This window comes from Lolium perenne, chromosome 4, assembly GCF_019359855.2.
Source record: "Lolium perenne isolate Kyuss_39 chromosome 4, Kyuss_2.0, whole genome shotgun sequence".
NCBI classification, from domain to species: domain Eukaryota; kingdom Viridiplantae; phylum Streptophyta; class Magnoliopsida; order Poales; family Poaceae; genus Lolium; species Lolium perenne.
Genome location: NC_067247.2, coordinates 129,630,839 through 129,640,580, shown reverse-complemented (window position 1 = coordinate 129,640,580; position 9,742 = coordinate 129,630,839). Strand labels below are relative to the sequence as shown.

At 43.0% G+C, this 9,742-nt stretch overlaps 1 long non-coding RNA gene across 1 annotated transcript; it reads left to right on the top strand.

Annotated features, from left to right (window-relative positions):
- The first annotated feature begins 763 nt into the window (after window positions 1-763).
- LOC127293890 (uncharacterized) lies at window positions 764-3,025 on the top strand. The gene is made up of 2 exons (XR_007846216.2): window positions 764-2,697; window positions 2,781-3,025. It is a non-coding gene; the product is annotated as an uncharacterized lncRNA (long non-coding RNA).
- Window positions 3,026-9,742: the final 6,717 nt, after the last annotated feature.

Here is a 9,742-nt window from a genome sequence, read left to right as displayed (position 1 = left end):
ACAGATGAAGTAACGTTGGGTATTAAGGCGTGAATGTACGAACCGATAGGAGGAGGAGGCCATCGCAGGACGCATCCACCATGATGGCAGTAGAGTCGTCGATCCGGGCGAGGGGCTGGAGCCGGACCTCACCGGCGTTGGCGGCCAGGGACGAAGCTAGAAATTTGATCTTATGGTGTCAGAAATAAATAGTGATTAGTGTAGATTTAGTGACAGATTTGTAAAAATCACTGGTGTCAGATTTTTTCGATAAAGTCACTGGTGTCAGATGACGTACACCAGTTCCAATGAAGCAGATCCGTCCCTGGTGGCAGCCCGATGGTTGAAGGCGCGGAGGTCACCCCATTGCAGCGGTGTTGGGCGAGGAGGACGAGGGCTGCTGGCGTTGGTGTGCCAGGAGGTAGTCGCGGGTGGAGGCGAGGCGGCGCCAGGAGCGGCAGACGGCCCCGCAGCGCATGAGGTCCTTGGGGGGCAGGCGCACGAGGATCTCCTTGGGGAGGCCGATGCATAGTGGATTTGGTCCAATTCTTGGGTGTCCCGCGATGGTAGCCGGATGGATGTGGAACCTGAACTGATCTTAGATCAAGGGCTCAAGGCCAACAGCCTCAGGCCTTGTTTACTTGTCTGGTATTTTTGGGGTTGGGAGGGGGAAATACCGGCCCACGACCAAATTCCGAAAGTTCCCGGATGGGCTGTTTACTTGTCTGGTTTATTTCACGAATTTCCCGGCCCATCCCAGATCTTCCCGATCCAGTAAGCTTCACGCCCAGGTTTTCTCACCCACGAGGTCAACCCCGTGTTTTTGGTCGTGGAAAGCCGACAGAGGGAGGCGACGCGACGGCGGCGACAGACGGCGGGGAAAGGAGACGGCGGCGACGAGATCCTGCTCTGGCGACTGTCCCCTGTAATTCCTCGCGCCCCCTCCCCTTTTCCCCTCTTCCCTAGCTAAGTTTCTTGGTGTCGCTGCCGTCCGCAACGGAGCTCTGGGAGCTCGCCGTCGCCTCCCTCGAGATGGATAACCTCTGCCACCGGTGAGTCCGTGCCAGATCGACGCGCAGCAGCTCTTCGTCGAGGCTTTCCTCGGCAAGCACCCGCACCACAAAAGGGGCAAGCTCGCCTCCTCCTCGGCCGCTGCCATGTAGCAGGATTGATAGCTTCAGCTCCGGTCATTCAGCTCACTGCCTTTTTCTAGTTCGAACCTTGTACTGGTCCAACCTTATTTTGTTCTGTTTCTTCTACGGTGGCTGTTCTAAACATGGATGTTTAAGTTATACTCACGGCCTGTCCGGAAGTGAGTACACAAGGGAGCACAATCGGTGGATAAAACTAGGTGGGAAATAATCTTGGCAGGGATTGTGGAGGCCTGAATGATCTTACTAAAGTTACTTTGTGAGCCAAGTAAAATATGGAGGATTCAATCAGCTACTCTTGAAATAAGACTAATCCCTGACGAGATATTTTGTAGAAGGATAAAGCAAGATATCCTGCTCTTGCTGCATACTAATGTCATTTGCAACCTCCTGTTTAATTTATTGGAAAGGGTAAATTTCAAGTTTGTAACACTTTATTTGTGAAGTTGGTTCTCAAATAAGTGCAGTATTCTTGTAGCTCAGATCATCCTTACCTGACCAATTTCATTGCATATGTCAATTAAATTACAAATTATTTGTGTGAATTTGTTGTACGTTGCTCAGAAGAATCTCCACACAAGTTCAATTACTGTTTTCAGTAGTTTGGCATACTCTCATGCACTAATAATTCCCCAAATTCAGAACCAACCTTTATAATTCTGTTCAAGATAGCACATTTTGTTTTGTGACATGATATATTGAATTGGCTGACCATAATACAGTTAGATTTACTTGGCTGCATCGACAACACTATCTTCTCGGCTTTTGAACTGAAGTCTTATATATTCATGCTTTATTTGGCAGCTGTGCTTGCCTTTGCATATACTGAGCTATGAAGAACATGAGTGCAATTATCACAGAATTACAAAAAGAAACAACTGATTAACTTAATCTCTGCCCCTGTGTTTTTAATTTAGAGGGTCCTTTAGACTTTTGATTAAGTACGGAGTAGCTTTTTTTTTTTTTGATAGATACCTACAACCAGTATGTTCAATGATTTACTGAATTGTCCGGTGATCCTTTCGGATCCACCTGCTATTCTGTTAAGCATTAGTAGTTGCTGCTTTATTCTATCATTGTACCATTTTACCTTCCTGTGTTTGACATGCTCTGTATTCGAAAATGCTCTGTATTAGATTTTTTTTATTTGGAATGCTAGTGATTTCTGGAATGATAATGAGCTTGTAACCCTTGCACAGAATGCTTTCTTAGAGGCAGACTTCTGTGAGAATGAGGTCAAGGGTGCAGTCTACTGAAGGTGCTCCAGGGTCTGATGGTTTATCTTTTATTTTCTATCAGAAGTTCTCGGATCTTATTAGTTCAGTATAACTGGGCATAGACAAGCGTACTGAACTGGGATCTTTTTGATTTAAGTTATATTCTGCTATAGGTTGACTGTTGTAGTCTAGGTCTCCCTTCTTGGCTGGCCTTGAGCAACATCTAAAAACTGATTTTTGCATCTTATTTGACCACTGGCAGACCATTTTGGCTATGATGTGCAATAACATTTGAATGATTTTCGACCGGTAAATAGCATGAGCGATGGGGAGCCTGAAGCCAACTTTTGGTGTGTATGTAAATTATAAGGATGCTCCCTAGTTGCAGTTGCTATGTATCAGTACTAAATGTTATCTCTGCGTGTATTTCTAGATGGAGGTCCTTTGATGGTGGTTTCTGGCGTTCGGCGGCGAGCGCGCCATGACTTCTAATGTTCTTCAAACTGCTTGATGCTGAGTTTATGGCGGCGGTTGCTCATCTGTTGAGTTGAACATTTATTTATATATGTGTTCTTGTTCGAGAAAATTGCATGACATTGAGTTTATGTAAAAATAGAGTTTTTAATTTACTGATTGTCCATTATCATGTTCTGGGATGCAAAGATTGAGTTTTTATTATCTGATCTCAATCCTCTTATATCCCCTCTCATCCCCCAAAAACAAAGTAACTAGAGGCTGTGGGGAGGGTATGGGAAATGAGGGGAAATTAGGGGGAAAGTGGGGATTGGGTGAAATGGGGGTTTCACCCAATCCCTTCTCATCCCCAAACTCCTAGGGGGTGGAAATACCCTAGGAGTAAACAAGGCCTCAGCGGGCGACCTTGTGCGGAGGCGGGGGAGGCGCGCGCGGGGGGAAGCCGCACGGGATGAGAGCCGAGGCAGGCGCGGAGGCGATACGGGAGTCCAGGAGGAGGCACAGGAGGCCGGGGACGCACATGTAAAGCCCAGCCCGCCACACCGGCGGCCACTGTACGGCCGCACCGGTCAGCTTCTGCGCAGCTAGGGTTTGCTGCGGGGTTGCGTTCTGTGGCCGTACAGCACAAACGCGACCATCGGACGGGGGTGAGCGAAGGAGACCGACAAAATCGCGCCGGTAATCGACAGAACCAGGAATCTGTGGAGGACAAGAAACAGAAATCGGGAGAGACACGGCAGGGAGAGACTGTGAGAGATAGAAATTGAGTGGGATTTTTCCGGGAAATGAGAGAATTGAATTGTCGAGTTGCAGCCTTGCCCACACCACGACAACCATTGTCATTTTGTAGTGTCTATGTTCTGGTTGTCGTCGTGTCCACCCTAGCTGTTGTCATTTCCGGGTTGCGGACGGTGAAGTTCACCGTTGAGCCTATGATGAAAGTATGTGGATTCATGTATGCCATGAGGACGCTCATAGGCAAGCATATGGGATTAGACCTCATGAGTGTGAGATCAAGCTTGTGTAGCTACGTCCATGTCACGTGATCGTCGCGCCTTCAAAAGAGATGGAAAAGGGAGTAAGTGAGTAGTGGGTCGTGCTGTTTAGGGGATTTGAAAAAGCACAAGACCCTATATATCCTTTAAATTGGGTTTAGAAGATATTCTAAGGGTGTGTTTGGTTGGGATTCTACAGCCATATTCGCGGCAAGAAAGCTGAAATCTCAACCAAAGGCATTCCAGCTCAACCCAGATTCTACAAACGCAGCAGATTCTCGTAGTGCAAAAGGCAAAGCTGGGCCGACCCTGCTTCCACAGCTTCGCGTTGAGCCAAAAGAATGAAATTACCTGCCGATGCCATTCCTAAGTGAAACTGACCGGTTCGTTTTCTTTCTTTTCTCCTCCCGTACATCTCTTCTTCCCCGTGACTCACACCAGGAAGCAAACAGCCCAAGCTAGGGTTCCTGATGCTTGACTATTCCAGCCTTCGGCGGCGCGCCGGCCAGGAAACGAGCGCCACGAGGCTATCGATCCTTTTCACCTGTTGTATCGGCCCGAAGGTCGACCCTACAATAAGCGCCAGCCCCTAGCCAACTCCGCCTCCATAGCTTGGTCTGTCGAGCCGCCAACAAGGCCCGACGTCGGCCGGCCGAAGATCATCTACTGCGGCTCCTGGAGTTGTCTTTCTCCCCGCTTCTCTCCCCCCTTCACATCTCCTTCCTCTTCCCTCCCGTGCCATGTATGATATATTGATATAGCATTTTCTTATTTTATCTGATTTTCTGACATTGCTTCTTTGCGATCATTCTGTGCAAACGGTCGCTAAATTGGTCTGTGCAATATAGCATTGATTATTGACTAATTGTGTAATTAGTTCGTGCAATGGTTTCTATAGAACGTGGTCTGAAGTTTGCGTGCAAGGTGTATGTCAAAATGCTTCTGTAAAGAGAGATACTTCTACTTGGTAGAAGAAATGAAAGAATCATTCCCAAAATGATCATTTTAATGTATATCGGTGTATAAATAATCTCTAAGCGACTCGTAGCATTAAAATATTACTATCAAATCCACAGTTCACAGTTGCTCCAACCAAACAACTTTCAACTTCCTCACAGTTCAGCTTTTCCACAGCAGAATTTTCACAGCTGATTTTTAGGAATCTACAGCTCATCTTAAAGGTTCGTTTTAGGATCATCTGGAATTTCTCTCAAGCCTGTCACAATTATTCAATAGTTCAGTCTAGCACAATTGCATAGATGGTGTGTAACTCTATATGAAGAAGAAAAATCCATCTGTAGCATGCATATTACTCATCCATGTGCTTAATTGTCATTAGCAAAATTTCACGGGTGGGCCTGCAACTTTTTTGTGCAGCATGTAAATGTCTCCAAAGTTTTACATCTCATTAAAGTCAGTAATATATCACATTGCGGGTATGAGAGGCTTGATTATTCATAGTAGGTAGGGTCATGTAGTATTGACATCGCGGGACTATCTCTACCCTAATATCACATGTGTGTTTTACTATATATGTGCATGAGTTTGGACCAATGTCACCGCCAACAACAACAATTGCACATCATACATCTTCACTCGTGGATCTCACTTCATCTACTATTTCATCCCCCTCTACGTGTGAGCAACACATCTAGCTAGAAACTAGTGGATCTTTATTTTTCTACGGGAATTTATTTAGGAATGAAAGGTGTTAGGAATACTTTACACCCTTGAAGGATAAACAGAACATAAAGCAGCATTACAGATTGCTTAGGACAGTCTCTATGCATCAGTTAGTACGATAAAAAAGACTACAAGATACTCATGAGAAGCTCCCAAAGAAAACAACAAAGTAATCATAGTTAGCATTGTGCTCCGAAATTACAGTGTTGTTCTACGGGTTAGTCCACCTTTAGCTAGCTCCGTCACAAGGTTAACCACATTGAACTGTTTACGCCAAGCGTTCAGAGTCTAGTGATAGCTAATTAGTTTGTTATGTTTACTTTTTGTCATCTCTTGATTGCTGGACAAATCTAGAAAAAACAAACACGATTTTCTGAACCTTGAGCAACCAATTCGGTTGCTTTCGATTTGCAGAGTGCTAAAGGCTGCGGGCTGGTTGCTGGGTCAGTCTTCCTGATGCACAATTTTGGTCACATGATGACATCTGAAGCTTTTTCTGGATTAACATTGTCTGCCTTGTCATCAGGCTTATGGATTTTTTATGGTAAAAGTTGACACTTTTGTGGTACCAAACGTGCCCTAAGTATTTTGGCACCCGCAAGCAACCATAACTTGGATTCCTCAAGAATGCAATGGACTAGCTCAAGGCGGTTTGGAGTGGCATTATCGTTGAAGACGCAATGGCATAGTTGAAGAGATCAAGAAGACGCTGAAGCAACCATAACTTGATGTTCCTTTTATCTAAAAGAAGATTTGACCTTTAAAATTCTTAAGTAGTATGCATTCATCAGAATATCCAACGAATTTGTGTTCAATTGTTTATTTTCTCTAGAAAAAAAAGTCAGTATCTATGAAGGACCCAGATCATGGCACAACCTAATGTTTATGTTGGTCATTCATTCTTCTGCCATAGGTAAGTGTACGTGTTTTTAGTCTTTCTTATCGGAACAAGATGTCTTACCATGTGCAATAACAACTGTTATCTTTGTAGTGGCTAATGTATGGATTTTTGTTCTCCGTTGTACTATTTGTTGCAATTATTACCGTTCTCGTTTACCATGTGATGGTGGTATTGAAAGCATGTTTATTATTGTTATTATTTTATTCAGCATGCTGTTGTTGTACCGGTTTTCATCCAGTTTTACGATATCAATGAAAATGAAAAATCTTTTACCTTGTTTCAAAAAAAACATCAGTGAAAGTTCACGGGTGGGCCTGCAAATTTTTTTGCTTGGAGGGCGTCATATGCAACATGTAAATGCAGTCTCCAAAGTTCTACCTCTCATTGAAGACAGAATATCACATTGCGGGTACTCGATGAGAGGCTTGATTATTCATAGTAGTAGGTAGGATCAGGTAGGTTAACATCGCGGGACTATCTCTACCCTAATATCACATGTGTGTTTCACTATGCATGTGCATGAGTTTGGATAAATGTCGCTGCCACCAACAACAATTGCACATCATATATATATTCGCTCATGGATCTCACTTCCTCTATTCATCCCTCTCTACGTGTGAGCAACACATCTAGCTAGAACCTAGTGGATCTTTCTTTTTCTACGGGCTAAATTTATTTAGGAATGAAAGGTGTTAGGAATACATCCCACCCTTGGAGGTTAAAGGCGGTCTCTATGCATCAGTTAGTACAACGAAAGAGGCTCCATAATACTCATGAGAAACTCCCAAAGAAAACCATCTAAGTAATCATAGTTAGCATTGTGCTCCGAAATTCCAGCGTCGTTCTGCGGGTTAGTATATCTTAGCTAGCCCCGTTACAAGGTTAACCACATTGAACCGTTTACGCCAGTCTAATGATAGCTCACTAGTTTGTCATGTTTACTTTTTGTCATCTCTTGTTTGGTGGACAAATCTAGAAAATACAAACACCATTTTATGTACCTTGAGCAACCAATTGAGTTGCTTTTGGTTTACATAGCGCTAAAGGCTGCGGGGCTGTTTGCTGAATCAGTCTTCCTGATGGCGCCTAAACCCTTTTTTTGATTGACATTATCTGTATTGTTATCAGGCTTGTGGATTATTTGTACTAAGACTTGTGGTATAAGTTAACATTTAAAGCATTTCTTGGTAGGTATGAGAATAAAGTACTCCGTAGTTCTTTTTGGTATACATATTGAGCAGTTTGTCTTTTATAAAACGAAAATCATATATATTCCTAGCACAACTCAATCACTTGGACAAGCAATTAATGAGTCATGATTTTTTTAGCCTAATTCCAGAGGCAATTCCAACAGTTGCCATGCTGAAATGTCCCGCCAAGTAAGAAGCGTCTTTCAATTGTACAATCTCCATCAGGCATTCAGGATCATTAGTAGCATTTCAATGGGTGTGAGCGTGGTTCTATATATGATATGCCTGGAGTTGATTCAGTGTTGTCATGACCGCTGCAAGTTTTGACTACCACGTCACAACACTTTCTTGTACAACTGATAACAATTGCATACAGGTTGATGCGAAAAAGGAAGATGATCAGTGGAAATTGCAAATCCCACAAAGTTCGTTCTCCATCACATAATACTTTCCTTTCTGAAAAATAAAAAAATCAAACAATTTTGGTAAAAAATAACAAAATTAATTCTGCTACCATGAATTAGGCCAAGTAGTTTGCATATGTCCACGAAAGAAGACTTGCGGGCAGACCGAGAACAGCCCCCCTGCATAAAGGCCTCGCCTCGGCAACCCTTCTAACGCCTTGGATGATCTGAAATATGCGCAATGACTGTGTTTGAAGGTGCTCAGCCATCAATAAGCATGCTGACCTTGCGCATCAAAGAGGAAGCCAAGCTTTGGGCTAGGGCAGGCGCCAAAGGGCCTTAGGTTAATGCTGCCACATACTAGGGATGTACACTAGTTCACTATCATGTAAACATAACCATGGATAACTAGAAGGCAAAGGCGTAGCAGACAGGTCACCGATCTGGCCGCGTGGCTGGGTTACATATTTTACTAATCGTACTTTCCAAAAATTACCTATGAAGAATTGGTACAGGTTTGCAGGTTTCCAAAAAAAACTGTCCTAATATTTCAGTGAACATTTGCAGTTGAAGCATTTCAAGTGTTTACACAATTTCAAAAATGAAGTCAATATCAATTCATCTTAAAAATATGGTTCTAGAAGCGCCGTAAGGAAACGAATTTCTAGATTTTGTTCATGGGATTATATTGGCAGTAAATCAGCATCTACCAGCAGTAAACACATCATCAACAGCGTCAACAACCTGAGCCCCTTTGTTTATAGAATATGCAGTACTTGTACTTTTCATCGGGATGTGCTAGATTTTTCATCCGAGAACAGAGTATACAAATAACATGCTACCAAATAACACTTGTAGATTCATGATCAGTACTTCTACAACCAAAAATCTGGCCAAATAGTTTGCATGCATATATCTACAAAAGAAAACTTGTGAGCACAAACTTCATGAAGTTCATGGAGATTACACTTATATATGATGCAGCAGAGCAAGAACAGCAAGGTTGGTAATGAAGCACCAACCATCTGACTCAACAGTGCATCAGATGTTGAGGCTCCAAAGTCCAATGCAAATCAGCAGGGACAAGGACATGTGTGGAGTTGAAGCATTTCATAGTGTTTACACGATTTCAAAAATGAAGTCAATATCAATTCATCAATTAACAGATGGTTCTAGAAACACCATCAGGAAACGAATTTCTAGATTTTGTTCATGGGACTATATTGGCAGTAAGCACCATCAACCAGCAGTCAACACATAATACATGGTCAAAAGAGAAAAAACAAAAACTTGTGGGAATAAACTAACATATACAGAAGTACAGAAGCACACTAGAGCCACAAACTCACAGTAGAGTCATAAGATGAAGCATTCAGAACACCTGTAGCTGGAAAAGAGGGCACGTGGAACAAGGTTTTGTTTGGATCAATCTTTATATATGTTAAGAGACTATGGCCATCACAAATTCACAATGGGAGTTCCCCCAGCAACTTGCCCTGCCTGCCTTTTAGTATAAAAGCCTAACGGTGAGCTTACTCCTTATACTAACCAAAGAAAATGGACTTATTATACTACATAACAGAACAATGATACGACTCTTCAGTAAATAGTTGTCTAAAGCCAACCATTTCATGGAGCATGTGTGGAGAGGCAACACAGAATCTAAAGTCCAAGAAAACATAATCCTAAGCAAGATTAGATCATCTAAAATCATCTGGCAACGGCATAAAAAAAAGTCTACAAATTTG